Here is an 11,508-nt window from a genome sequence, read left to right as displayed (position 1 = left end):
GTGCTAATCCAGTCTGTTGCAGCTGTCACTCTTATGTTGTTACCTCCCTTTTCTAGTTGTGTTATCTTGACTTTCAGCCCAGAGAGATAGTGGAACTTTCTTTGACTGATGCTGAATTAGTCTCACACTTTCACTTACTTTGAGATAATATTCACAAGGAAGACAGCCAAGACTTGTAAAAACACCTTTGTAGACGTTGTAGACAACATTTTCCTAGCTACTAGCAGTTCTGAGAAAGGATCACAGGACCCAAAAAAAACCTCTTTTCCAGTAATTTCTGGTTTTGCCTTTTGTAGACTTATTTGGTCTGTCCTGTAGTCAATGGCTTCGTAGCGTGTGAAATGCTGCAAATGTCTCCTGGCACATTTTGGGTTATGATCCCAGTTGAAGATTAGATTAGATTAGATTAGATTAGATTTTAGCACTGCTGCCTCACAGCGCCTGAGACCCGGGTTCATTTCCCGACTCAGGCGACTGACTGTGGAGTTTGCACATTCTCCCAGTGTCTGCGTGGGTTTCCTCCGGGTGCTCCGGTTTCCTCCCACAGTCCAAAGATGTGCGGGTCAGGTGAATTGGCTATGCTAAATTGCCCGTAGTGTTAGGTAGGGGTAAATGTGGGGTATGGGTGGGTTGCGCTTCGGCGGGTCGGTGTGGACTTGTTGGGCCGAAGGGCCTGTTTCCACACTGTAAGTCTAATCTAATCTAAATGCTGGAACGTCGAATTCTCTATTCCGGAGATGCTGCCTGGCCTGCTGTGCTTTGACCAGCAACACATTTTCAGCTTGGTTCTACAGTGGTCAGACACAGAAGCTTATTAATCTCAATTAAAAAAAGAGAAAAACCTATAATATATAGGTCTTAAAATAAATAGCAAGAAGAAAGTTTCAATCCTTTCCCAACCAATATCATTAGCCCTCACTCAATTCGTGAAGTATCACTCATTTCTTAATCCTTTTACTTCTTACTTAATTGGCAAGGTTGCAAAGAAGGCACTGGCGTAATGGCAATGTTAGTGATTAATATCCAGAATCCCAGACAATGCTCTGGGGACTTGGGTTGAAATCTCACCAGAGTTGAGTTTGACTTCAATTAAAGTCTAGAATAAGAAACTAGCGAGTATTTAACCATTGTTGATTGTCGTTAGATGACCCAGCTGGTGCAGCATCTTTGCTTTTTAAGACAAAAATCAATGAATTAATTATTCGTTCAATGCTAACATTAAATTCAATTAACTATTTCCCTTTTTAAATAAACTGTATCAATTGTATTATTATTTTTTCCTTATTTTAGACTGGAGGAACAGAAAAAATACAGACGCATCCAAACAGCTCAGAGCAACCTTCTCCCAACCGACACGATGCACAGGTCTGGGTATTGAAGAAGACAAGCAGCTTCCTCCTCCTCCTCCTCCTCTCCCTGCCCCCACATGGCCAGGTGACAGGCGGTGCCGAGTGTCATTCGTCCCCTCCTCCCTCCCTCCCAACGGCTCCGCCTCGCTCTGGCCACGTGCTCGCCTGATCCCGGCTGCTCCAACAGCCGAGCACTGACGTCAGCGGCGAGCCGGGCTCAGGGCGCAGGCGCGCGATTTGAGAGGCGGCGGGGGCTGGCGGGGCTTTGGGGGATCGCGGGATTTTGTGGATCTGGTTGGAGGTGGGGAGGCGGTGACAGTGAGCAGCAGGCCGGTGCATACTTTGCATATCAGTTTGTGAGCAAGCGCCACTGGTGAGTGTTTGTCTAGTTTTGCTCCACTTCAAACTCCATCCCTCCCTCTTTACCTACTTACTAGGCACCACCGTGTGTTGGTCCAGTGCAAACTTCCACCCTTTCCCATCCGCTTGGCTGCTGGGGCTAAGTGAACCACAAGGCCTTCACTCATGCACCATATCGGCAGGGATTGAAGTGGCCGCTTCTGGTTACCCAGCCACAGTGGAAGTGACTCCAGGGCTCTAGCTGTTTATTAAAGCCAGAATCTGTGGTGTGACATGAATTCCCCCATCGGCGACAACAACTAAAAAGGAATCGTTAATTGCAATTCAATTACTAACTCGCAGGGGTTAAAAAAAAACAAGATTCCTTTCCCTTGGCAATATAATTGAATGAAGTAAGTTTTTATTTCCCCTCAGGATGTTGTTGGTTTACGCTGGCACTTATTACCCACCGTTAACCATCATGGTGGTGTGCCACTTTTGTTTAAAAAAAACAACTCACTGGCTTATTGGAACATAAGTAGGTATTTTAAGAGTCATACAACGTTGATGCGGGATTACAGTCATATTTCGGTCAAATTAGACTAGGATGACAGGTTTCTGTTTTTAAGGACATTGGTCAACCTTGTGGTGTTTTAGAACAATCGGCAGGTTTGTGGTCGTCTTTTATGGACAGTAGCTGGTTATTCCCAGAGTTAGTAAAACTGAATTCAAATCTTCAAGCTATGGGTAGAATTTAAGTTTGCATTCTCTAGATGTTTACTTGAGATCTCTGAAGGTAATAGTCCAGTAGCAGTGCATTACTTTGTGACTGAAAGGCATGTGTTTTGAGTATAAAAATATATTGAGACTAAATGGAAAATGAAATATCTTTCTTGTGGTAAGACAATTAACAAAATTATCACTAATTGGAATTATATATTATTCTACTATTGAATTGTTTAAAAAGATTCATGTCTTTTTTTATTTCACAAGAGTATGTACTCATGCCAAGATATAAATTTCTTGGTATTAATAAAATGGTTCAGAGGAACCCAATCAGAGGACAAAGTTAAAAATCACACATCACCAGATTATAGTTCCAACAGGTTTATATGAAAGTATTTGTTTTTGAAATGCTGGAAGTTTTGGAAGGAGTGCTTCCAAATAAACCTGTTGAATATAACCTGGTGCTGTGTGATTTTTAACTTAATAAATGTTCAGTTACATGGGTTTCAGAACTTGCCCTTGTCTGATATTGACATGCTTACTTTTTCCCAGCAGGTGTCACTGAACAAGGTCAATTTCTATTCCACTTTCCTAACCTAAGGCCACTGTATTTCATTGTCAAATCTCAAGTTGATGGAATACCTTAAACATTTTCAATTATATTAAAATGGAAATCTGTTGAACATATGAAGGCCATTCAGTCTGTCAAGTCTGCCTGCTGTTCAATCCAATTATGTTTTATTAAACACAAATCACCTTCATTTGTCCCAGCCTTATTACCATTTACTGTACACCACTACGAATAGAAATCAGTCAATCCCTGTCTTGAGCATATGCAGAGGACTAAAATTCCAGTCTTTTGTGGTTGAGAACTCCAACTTCCTGCAGCCTTCTGAGAGGAGAAAAAAAAATTGATCTTGGACCGAAGTGGCATTTCCCCTTATTTTTAAATTGTGTAATTGGTTCTGTACTCACCAGGGGAAACGTTTTGTCCGCTGTGTTTCTGCTTAAGGATTTTGTTTCGTGCTGTCTCAATAGTAAGTTGTAGTTGCTGATATCTAAATCACTTACTCAAATACCATGAGAAAATCTTAGAATGTTAAATGTCCTTTGTGTGTCTTTTTACAGAGGAGCTACCATTGTGTTTGGTTTTCCTCTGCAGCCATGCTTTGTCCTTGATGCAGAAGAAAAAGCCTGGCACTTTTATGCTTTATCTGACAAGAAGTGTATTGATATGAATCAAGATCGCTTCAGCTTTCTCAGTCACTATCACCCCAGTCCCCTTTCTTAATAAAGCCAGACAACCAGTGCAGAATCAATACTTTTTGAATTGAGAATTTGCTTCTGATAATGTTCCAGATGTAGACTGAAATGATTTCTTGAAAATAAGAGGGCTATTTTTGTGCTGAAAAAAAAGTGGAAGATATGATCTGGGTCACTACTATGGCGAGGGCTATTTATGGTCTTTCACTTGTTATGGGAGGAGGCTGTAATCATGGTTAGAGATTTGCTCTGAATGTTTATGACCACGATTTTTGTACTCACCGTTTCCACAGTAGGGATTCAATGAACATTTATTTTTAAGGGCAGGGCAATTGAATTATGATTTCCTCTGAGGATGGAATTATTGGTTCAATTTATGCACAGAAGGCACTTTTTGTGATGTCTGTTCAAGGTAGGATGGAGGCCAGTTGCAGAATATTGAGGGGTATTTTTTGGACAGGGTAGAATTTAATGCATTGGGTATCGGGCTGTGATTTGATGGTTGCCATTCCGGTCCTCTTGATATTATAGCGCTTGTTTATTAGAGTCAGAGATGTACAGCACGGAAACAGACTCTTTGGTCCAACTCATCCATGCTGGCCAGATATTCTGAATTAATCTAGTCCCATTTTCCAGCACTTGACCTATCCAGATGCCTCCTCCATTTCCTCTGGCAACGCAGTCCATACATGCACCACTCTGTGGAAAAAGTTGATCCTTAGGTCCTTTTTAAATTTTTCCCCTCTCACTCTTAACCTATGCCCTCTAGTTCTGGACTCCCCAACCTCAAGGAAAAAGACCTCTCTTTACCCTATCCATGGCCCTCATGATTTTATAAACCTCTATAAGCTTACTCCTCAGCCTCTGATCCTCCAGGGAAAACAGCCCAGTAATTCAAATCCTCCAACCCTGGCAACATTTTTGCAAATCTTTTTCTGAACCCTTTCAAGTTTCAGAACATCTTTCTGATGGGAAGGAGACCAGAGTTGCACACAATATTCCAAAAGTGGCCTAACCAATGTTCTCTTCAGTAGCAACATGACCTCCCAACTCCTATACTCAATGCTCTGTCCAATAAAGGAAAGCATACCAAACGCTGCCTTCACTATCCTATTTACCTGCGACTCCCCTTTCAAGTAGCTATGAACCTGCACTCCAAGGTCTCTGTTCAGCAACATTCCCCAGGACCTTACCATTAAGTGTATAAGTCCTGCTTTGATTTGCCTTTCCAAAATGTAGCACTTCACATTTATCTAAATTAAGCTCTATCTGCCACTCAGCCTCTTGGACCATCTGATCAAGATCCTGTTGTACTCTGAGTTAACTTTCTTCGCTGTTCTCCAATCTTCATTTACAGAGGAACCTCTATTATCCAAACGAGATGGTGGGCATTATTTCATTTGGTTAATTGATTTCCCCTGGGGCTCGGAGTTTTGTGTGAAGTCTGTTCTCTGTTCAGGACACTAGGCAGCAGCACGCCATGCAAGCCCCCCTGCCCGCCTCCAACCCCATCTGCACCACCCCCCCCCACCCAAACACCTTGGCAGCTGGACTGTACACCAACAGTGGGGTAAATCCCAAATTGCATGTGCACCTGCATGCACACAACTTTTTACTGCAACTTTTTGACAGGTTCCACCTTTGCCTTGAACAGGACAATGTTGGGGGTGGGGGCGAGTGGGAAATGAGGAAACTGGTGAAATCCACATTGGCGTGGCATGGTAGCTCAGTGGTTAGCACTGCTGCCTCACAGTGCCAGGGACCCAGGTTCGATTCCCGCTTCAGGCAACTATCTGTGTGGAATTTGCACATTCTCCAAGTGTCTGTGTGGGTTTCCTCCGGGTGCTCCGGTTTCTACCCCCAATGCAAAGGTGTGCAGGGCAGGTGAATTGGTCATGCTGAATTGTCCATACTGTTGGGTGCATTAGTCAGGGGTAAATATAGGGTAGGGGAATGGGATTGTGAGAGTTACTCTTCAGAAGGTTGATGTGGACTCGTTGGGCCAAATGGCCTGTTTCCATACAGTAGGGAATCTAACCTCTAATCATCCAGATGACTGTAAAATATTGTAATTTTACCAGCCTCCAGCACTTCCTGTCACTGCTCATTCTGTACAAGCAACACTCTCTGCATGGAAAATGTTGCTCCTTAGGTCACTTTTAAATCTTTCTCCCCATCCCCATAAACCTAAGCCCTCTAGTTTTGGACTGCCCTGCTCTATTGACTATTCACTCCATCCATGCCCTCCATGATTTTACAAATCTCTATAAGATCACCCCTCAGCGCTACTCCAGGGAGAATAGCCCTAGCCTGTTAAGCACCTCTCTATAGCTCAAACTTTCTAACCCTGGCAACGTGCTTGTAAATCTTTTCTGAACCCTTTCAACATTTAACAACATTTGCTCTATAGCAGAGAGACCAGAATTTAACACAATATTGCAAAAGTGGCCTAACTAATGTCATGTAAAGCAACAACATGACATCCCAACTCCTATACTTGGTATACTGACCAATGAGGGCAAGCATAGCAAATGCCGCCTTCATTACCCTGTCTACCTACACTCCAGTTTTAAGGAACTATGAACCTGCACTGCAAGGTCTCTTTGTTTGGCAACATTTTCCATTAAGTATATAAGTCCTGCCCTGATTTTCCTTACCAGAATGCAACACCTGACATTTAGCTCAAACTCCATCTGCCATCCACCTGATCAAGATCCCATTGTATTCAGAGGTAACTTTCTTCACTAACTCTTCCAATTTTGGTATTATCTGTAAATTTACTAACCATTCCTCCTATGTTCACATTCAAATCAATTTGCGCAAAGCCCTACTAACGGCAAAGAGTTCATAATCAGACTATTTATTTTAGTGATGTTGATTGAGGGATATATATTGGTCAAGAAACCAGGGATAACTCCGTCTTCCACTTAGAAATATTTCTGAGAGTCCACCTGAGAGGGCAGATGAGACTTTTACATGTCAGAAAGATGACCCCTTCAGCAATGCTGATCTTTTGTCAGAACTGTACTAAGGTGTTAGCCTTAATCTTTGTGCTGGTGTGGGATTGAAATCTACCCCACTTTTTGATTCTGAGAGTGCTACTAACTGCACCATAGTTCATTCAGCTGTATAGTGATAGCAGCAGAGATCCAGTGCTTGGTTGAAGAGGTAATTTTTAAGAACAACCTTCAGGAGAGGGGGCTTAAAGGGTTGCCGTAATTACATTAATCATCATTCTTTTATTGAAGAAGCTATGGGTTCACACGGCTAGGCTTGAAGGAACAAATAGATGTGGAATGGGGAGATGCTTTGTTTATTGGATAAGAATACAGAGGTGGGACGAGTCTCCATTTGAATTATGTACTCTAGCTTAAATGGTACATATATGGAGTTAGGAATTTTTTAAAAATGTGGAATTTAAAAATCGATTATTTAAGTACTCTAGTTGTTGTCTTCCTTCTGAGACAGTCTCTTGGGAGTGAAGATGACTTTTGCCCTCTCTGGATCCTGAGGTGACTAAATGGTCTAATACTGGATCTGTCAATCTGGGACTGTTGACCTTTGAAGAGCGACATGGCCGAGATGTTTGATGTTTGGATCTTTGCAGTTTGGCCTCTACCTTACCTGTCAGAAATGCTGGAGATGGCAGTACCTTCACAGATGCTTCTTCTCTGGTTCGATCAGAGTTGGGGAGGAAGTTCTCATGAGTTTGAGATAATGCATTTTCTTTTTTGGGAGGGGGGGGGTGCTTTCAAGACATCTTAAAAGCATTTGTTCTGTTCTCCTGGAAGTTCTGCTGTGATAAATTTCTGAGTAGAAAGGTTGTTTTGGAGTTTTGTCAGGCATACAAACTATTTGGTCCACCCAACATAGCTGATTAACCCTGACTTAGTCCCTTGATGCTGGGAAAGTTTCAAGAGAGAGAACACTGATCTTGGAGTGCTTATCTTGCCACTGGATTCACAGGTTGATGTTTCAGGTCCGGTGTCTCTTCCTCAACTGATTCACGCTGATTTCTCTTCACGGATGCTGTCAGATCTGAGCTTTTCCAGCAGCTTCTGACTTTGTTTCTGACTTACAGCATCCACAGTTCTTTTGCTTATTACCTATCTGTAGTGAATCAATCTTTGAAATAACTCCTCAGAGGCTGGTATTCCGTCACAAAGTCACCCTTTATTTACACATGAACAGTCCTTGACTCTCCAGTATAGCCTTGTTTCAAGTCAGCTATCAAAATGGCACTATCTCTGACACTCCCCCTTTACCTGTCAGCGAGGGCTCCCTGGGACTGTTAATCTGGCCCAATCGAGGAACTCATTCTATAAGGTCCAGTTAGCTGAACTCGTTACAATCATGACAATCTTGGCTCCTTTCTTGAAGATGTTGACAATTATGCATCTTGAAGAGCCTTTTACTTGCTGCTGTCCTTCCAGATGAGGAAAATGAAGTTGTGTACTTGAACCATGAGTGTTTCTTTGACATATTGTAGAATTTGACAGGGCTTCTCTGCACCAGCAGGCTTGCTGGGTCTCAGCTGTTTGGGTTGTTTTTTTAACCTTGGGTTGCTTCAGGATGATGACAGACAATATGTTATGGGATGTGGTTGTGGATACCAATGTTGAGGATTAAGTCTCTGTTAGATGATCCTCAAAATGCTCCTTTCAATGTGTGCTGACAGTCTTTCTGTCTTTGACTGACGCCACTTCATCCCGAGCTTCATGATGTAGGTGCTTTGGTCACAGGTGGTTTGACATGTGTTGAGGAATCCACGCATACTTGGCTGTAGCCAAGTTTCTGAATTTCCTGTATTCTTTCCACCCAACATCTGTTCTTTACAGCTTTTTGATGGACCTCGGCCTTAATTTGTTCGTAAACCTTTCTCTCCCTTTCTCTCCCTTGAATTTTGGTCATGTTTCGTGTTCCAAAATGACTTGAACTTGTGATATTGCAGCTTCTCTATCTCCTGGCCATTCTCATCAAACTAGTTTTGATTTTTCCTGGTAGAGAAACTAAGAGTATCTTTATGTGCTGAAGATGGATTTAAAAGCTGTCCAGGTTCTAGACATATTGTGGTTCCTGTTGTTGATTTGTGAGGTTCTGAATGAATAGGTCTTCCTTTACAGAGGCCTTATTTTTATTGACATTTCCTGCAATAGCATCCCTACCACCACTGCCATATTTGAGCCAGGATAATGGAGGTAGCATCTGGATTAAGTGATAGTTGGTCTAGCAGCCGTCAGCTTCTGTTATTGGTCAGCATGGACAAGTTTGGGCCAAAGGGCCTGTCTCTGTGCTGTAGGACTCTACGACGGTATGGTGAGTGCAATATAAGAAATCTTACAATTCTATGATTTGGAGGTGCAGGCATTGGATTGAGGTACAAAGCCTGTCAACTACCTGTGGACAACCACGTGATGAAGGAGCAGTGCTCAGAAAGCTACAGCTTCCAAATAAACCTGTTGGACTATAACTTGGTGTTGTGTGATTTTTAACTTTACAATTCTATGCTTTGATATTCTACTGTATGCTGAACTGTCTGGAGTAAGGATATTGCTTTGAGCTCTTGTGTTTGTTCCATTGATAAAGTAAGGCGTTGAAATTCTCTAGGAATTTCTTTTCCTATGCCTTCCTTTCCACTTGTCTTTCTAGAAGATTGAGTTCTTCCCAACTCTGGCATTGAAATTGCCAAGGAGAATCAGCTCGTCTTCCTTTTTGGAGCATAGCACAACAGGTGATTAGGGTTGGAGTAGAATTCCACTTCAGCTGCTTCTGTTGCTTCTAGGGTTGGGGTAAATGTAGTGTTGTGCTGTGCTGTTCTCTGTTCGGCTGAGCCAAAGGTTGATGAGATGATTGTTTGTCTCACGAGGGCTTGCTGTTAGTGTATTTCTGATTTAACATTTCCAGATGGTGTTCCCATCAGCTTGTTCTTTGAGCTGGCTATCTCCTGCCTGCCCTGTCTCACTGAGGGCAGCAATATTGATATTATAGTGTTTGGATTCCTGACTACATTGCCCCATATCTTTTATTTTGCTGCGCCATGGAGAACCATGCGTGTGTGTGGAAGTCAGTGTGTCGACCTCCAGGTACTCCTGTCTGCAGAGCTTAGAGGGAATGTTGGTTCCTAGGCTCTGTTAGCTCTTGATTGATGGATAATTGTATTTTATTGCCCTATTTCAGTTATATAGCAGAACCATGGAATGCAACAATGAAACTCCTTTGTAATCTAAAGTAGATTTTCTTATCTTATGCACTTGTACTGCTTCAGCCTCTTCAAAAGGCAGACCTCATTTACACAGAATAAGATTAAAATTTGGTTTGAATCATAAAAACATAGAAAATGGATGCAGGAGTAAGTCATTTGATCCTTCAAGCCTGAACCACCATTCAATATGATCATGGCCAATCATGAGTTTTTAATTGTAACTTTATGATTAACTTTATAGTCATAAGTTACTTTTTTTCACAGGATATAAACCCTATAAAGCAAGAACATAAAGGTTCCATGAGAAATTTTCATTTAAGACATTTCTTTGCTTACAGCTTTAAGAAAAATACATTTGCCAAGTTTCAGCTTTAAAGTAAACTTTAGCTTAGTCTTATTTCAAAAGTCTATTTGATTTAGTTGGTTAATATACTGTTTATGACTAGATTAGATTCCCCAACTGTGGAAACAGGCCCTTCGGCCAACAAGTCCACATCACCTTCCGAAGAGTAACCCACCCAGACATGTTTCCCTCTGACTAATGCACTTAATACAATGGGCATTTTAGCATGGCCAATTCACCTAACCTGCACATCTTTGGACTGTGGGAGGAAACCAGAGCAAACCCATGCAGACACAAGGTGAATGTGCAAACTCAACACAGACAATCGCCTGAGGCTAGAATTGAAACTGGGTCCTTGGTGCTGTGAGGCAGCAGTGCTAACCAGAAAATGCTGGAAATATTCAGAATCCGATGGCAACTGTGGATGGAAGAGTAAATATTTCAGATCAATGAATTTTTTAATTGGAATTAAATTTTTATTATTTTACCAGGTATTTTGGATATATTGAAAATTTAATGGTTTTCATATTATCAAACTTTGGCAAACCATGCTGTGGTTTTGTCAGTTGTTAATTGCTTAACATTGAGTTGATACTTTTAGATAATTTGTACCAAATATTTGCCATAAAATGACACACAATGTCCATTAAAAGTATATCTTTAAAGATTAATAGTAATTGAACTGCTTCTTTGAAGTTATACTTGGGCTTCTTATCAACAACTTGTAGAAAATGTATTTAGACTCAAACAGCCATTTAATTGGTTGTCAAAATGCTTGTGTTTCATTGAGAGATTTGCTTTATACGAATTAGAAAATTCAATCTACTACAACAAGCAGTTGACATGATAGAACATAGAAAAGTACAGCATAGAACAGGCCCTTTGGCCCACTATGTTGTGCTAAGATTTGTCCTAATGTCAAATATCGTAACTTAACCTAAGCACCCCCAACTCACTGCTATCCATGTGCATGTCCAGCAGTCACTTAAATGTGCCCAATAACTCTACTTCCACCACCACCACTGGCAACGCATTCCATGCATTCACAACTCTCTATGTAAAGAACCTACCTCTTGACGTCTCCTTTATATCTTCCTCCTAATATCTTCAAACTATGACTTCTCATACCAGTCAATCCTGCCCTGGGCAAAAGTCTCTGGTTATTGACTCTATCTATTCCTCTCATCATTTTGTACACCTCGATCAGGTCTCCTCTCTTCCTCCTCCTCTCCAGAGAGAAAGGTCTGAGCTTATTCAACCTTCCATCATCAGGCAAGCCCTCCAGT

At 41.6% G+C, this 11,508-nt stretch overlaps 1 protein-coding gene across 1 annotated transcript in view; it reads left to right on the top strand.

Moving 5' to 3' along the window:
- The first annotated feature begins 1,641 nt into the window (after positions 1-1,641).
- acsl3a (acyl-CoA synthetase long chain family member 3a) overlaps positions 1,642-11,508 on the top strand; it is a 118,481-nt gene continuing 108,614 nt past the window's right edge. Inside the window, exon 1 of the mRNA XM_060834860.1 lies at positions 1,642-1,722. The gene's annotated coding sequence lies outside the window, so the exon portion shown is untranslated. The remainder of the gene's footprint in view (positions 1,723-11,508) is intronic.

The sequence above is a fragment of the Hemiscyllium ocellatum genome, chromosome 13, assembly GCF_020745735.1.
Source record: "Hemiscyllium ocellatum isolate sHemOce1 chromosome 13, sHemOce1.pat.X.cur, whole genome shotgun sequence".
NCBI classification, from domain to species: domain Eukaryota; kingdom Metazoa; phylum Chordata; class Chondrichthyes; order Orectolobiformes; family Hemiscylliidae; genus Hemiscyllium; species Hemiscyllium ocellatum.
This window is presented reverse-complemented; position numbering and strand designations above follow the sequence as displayed.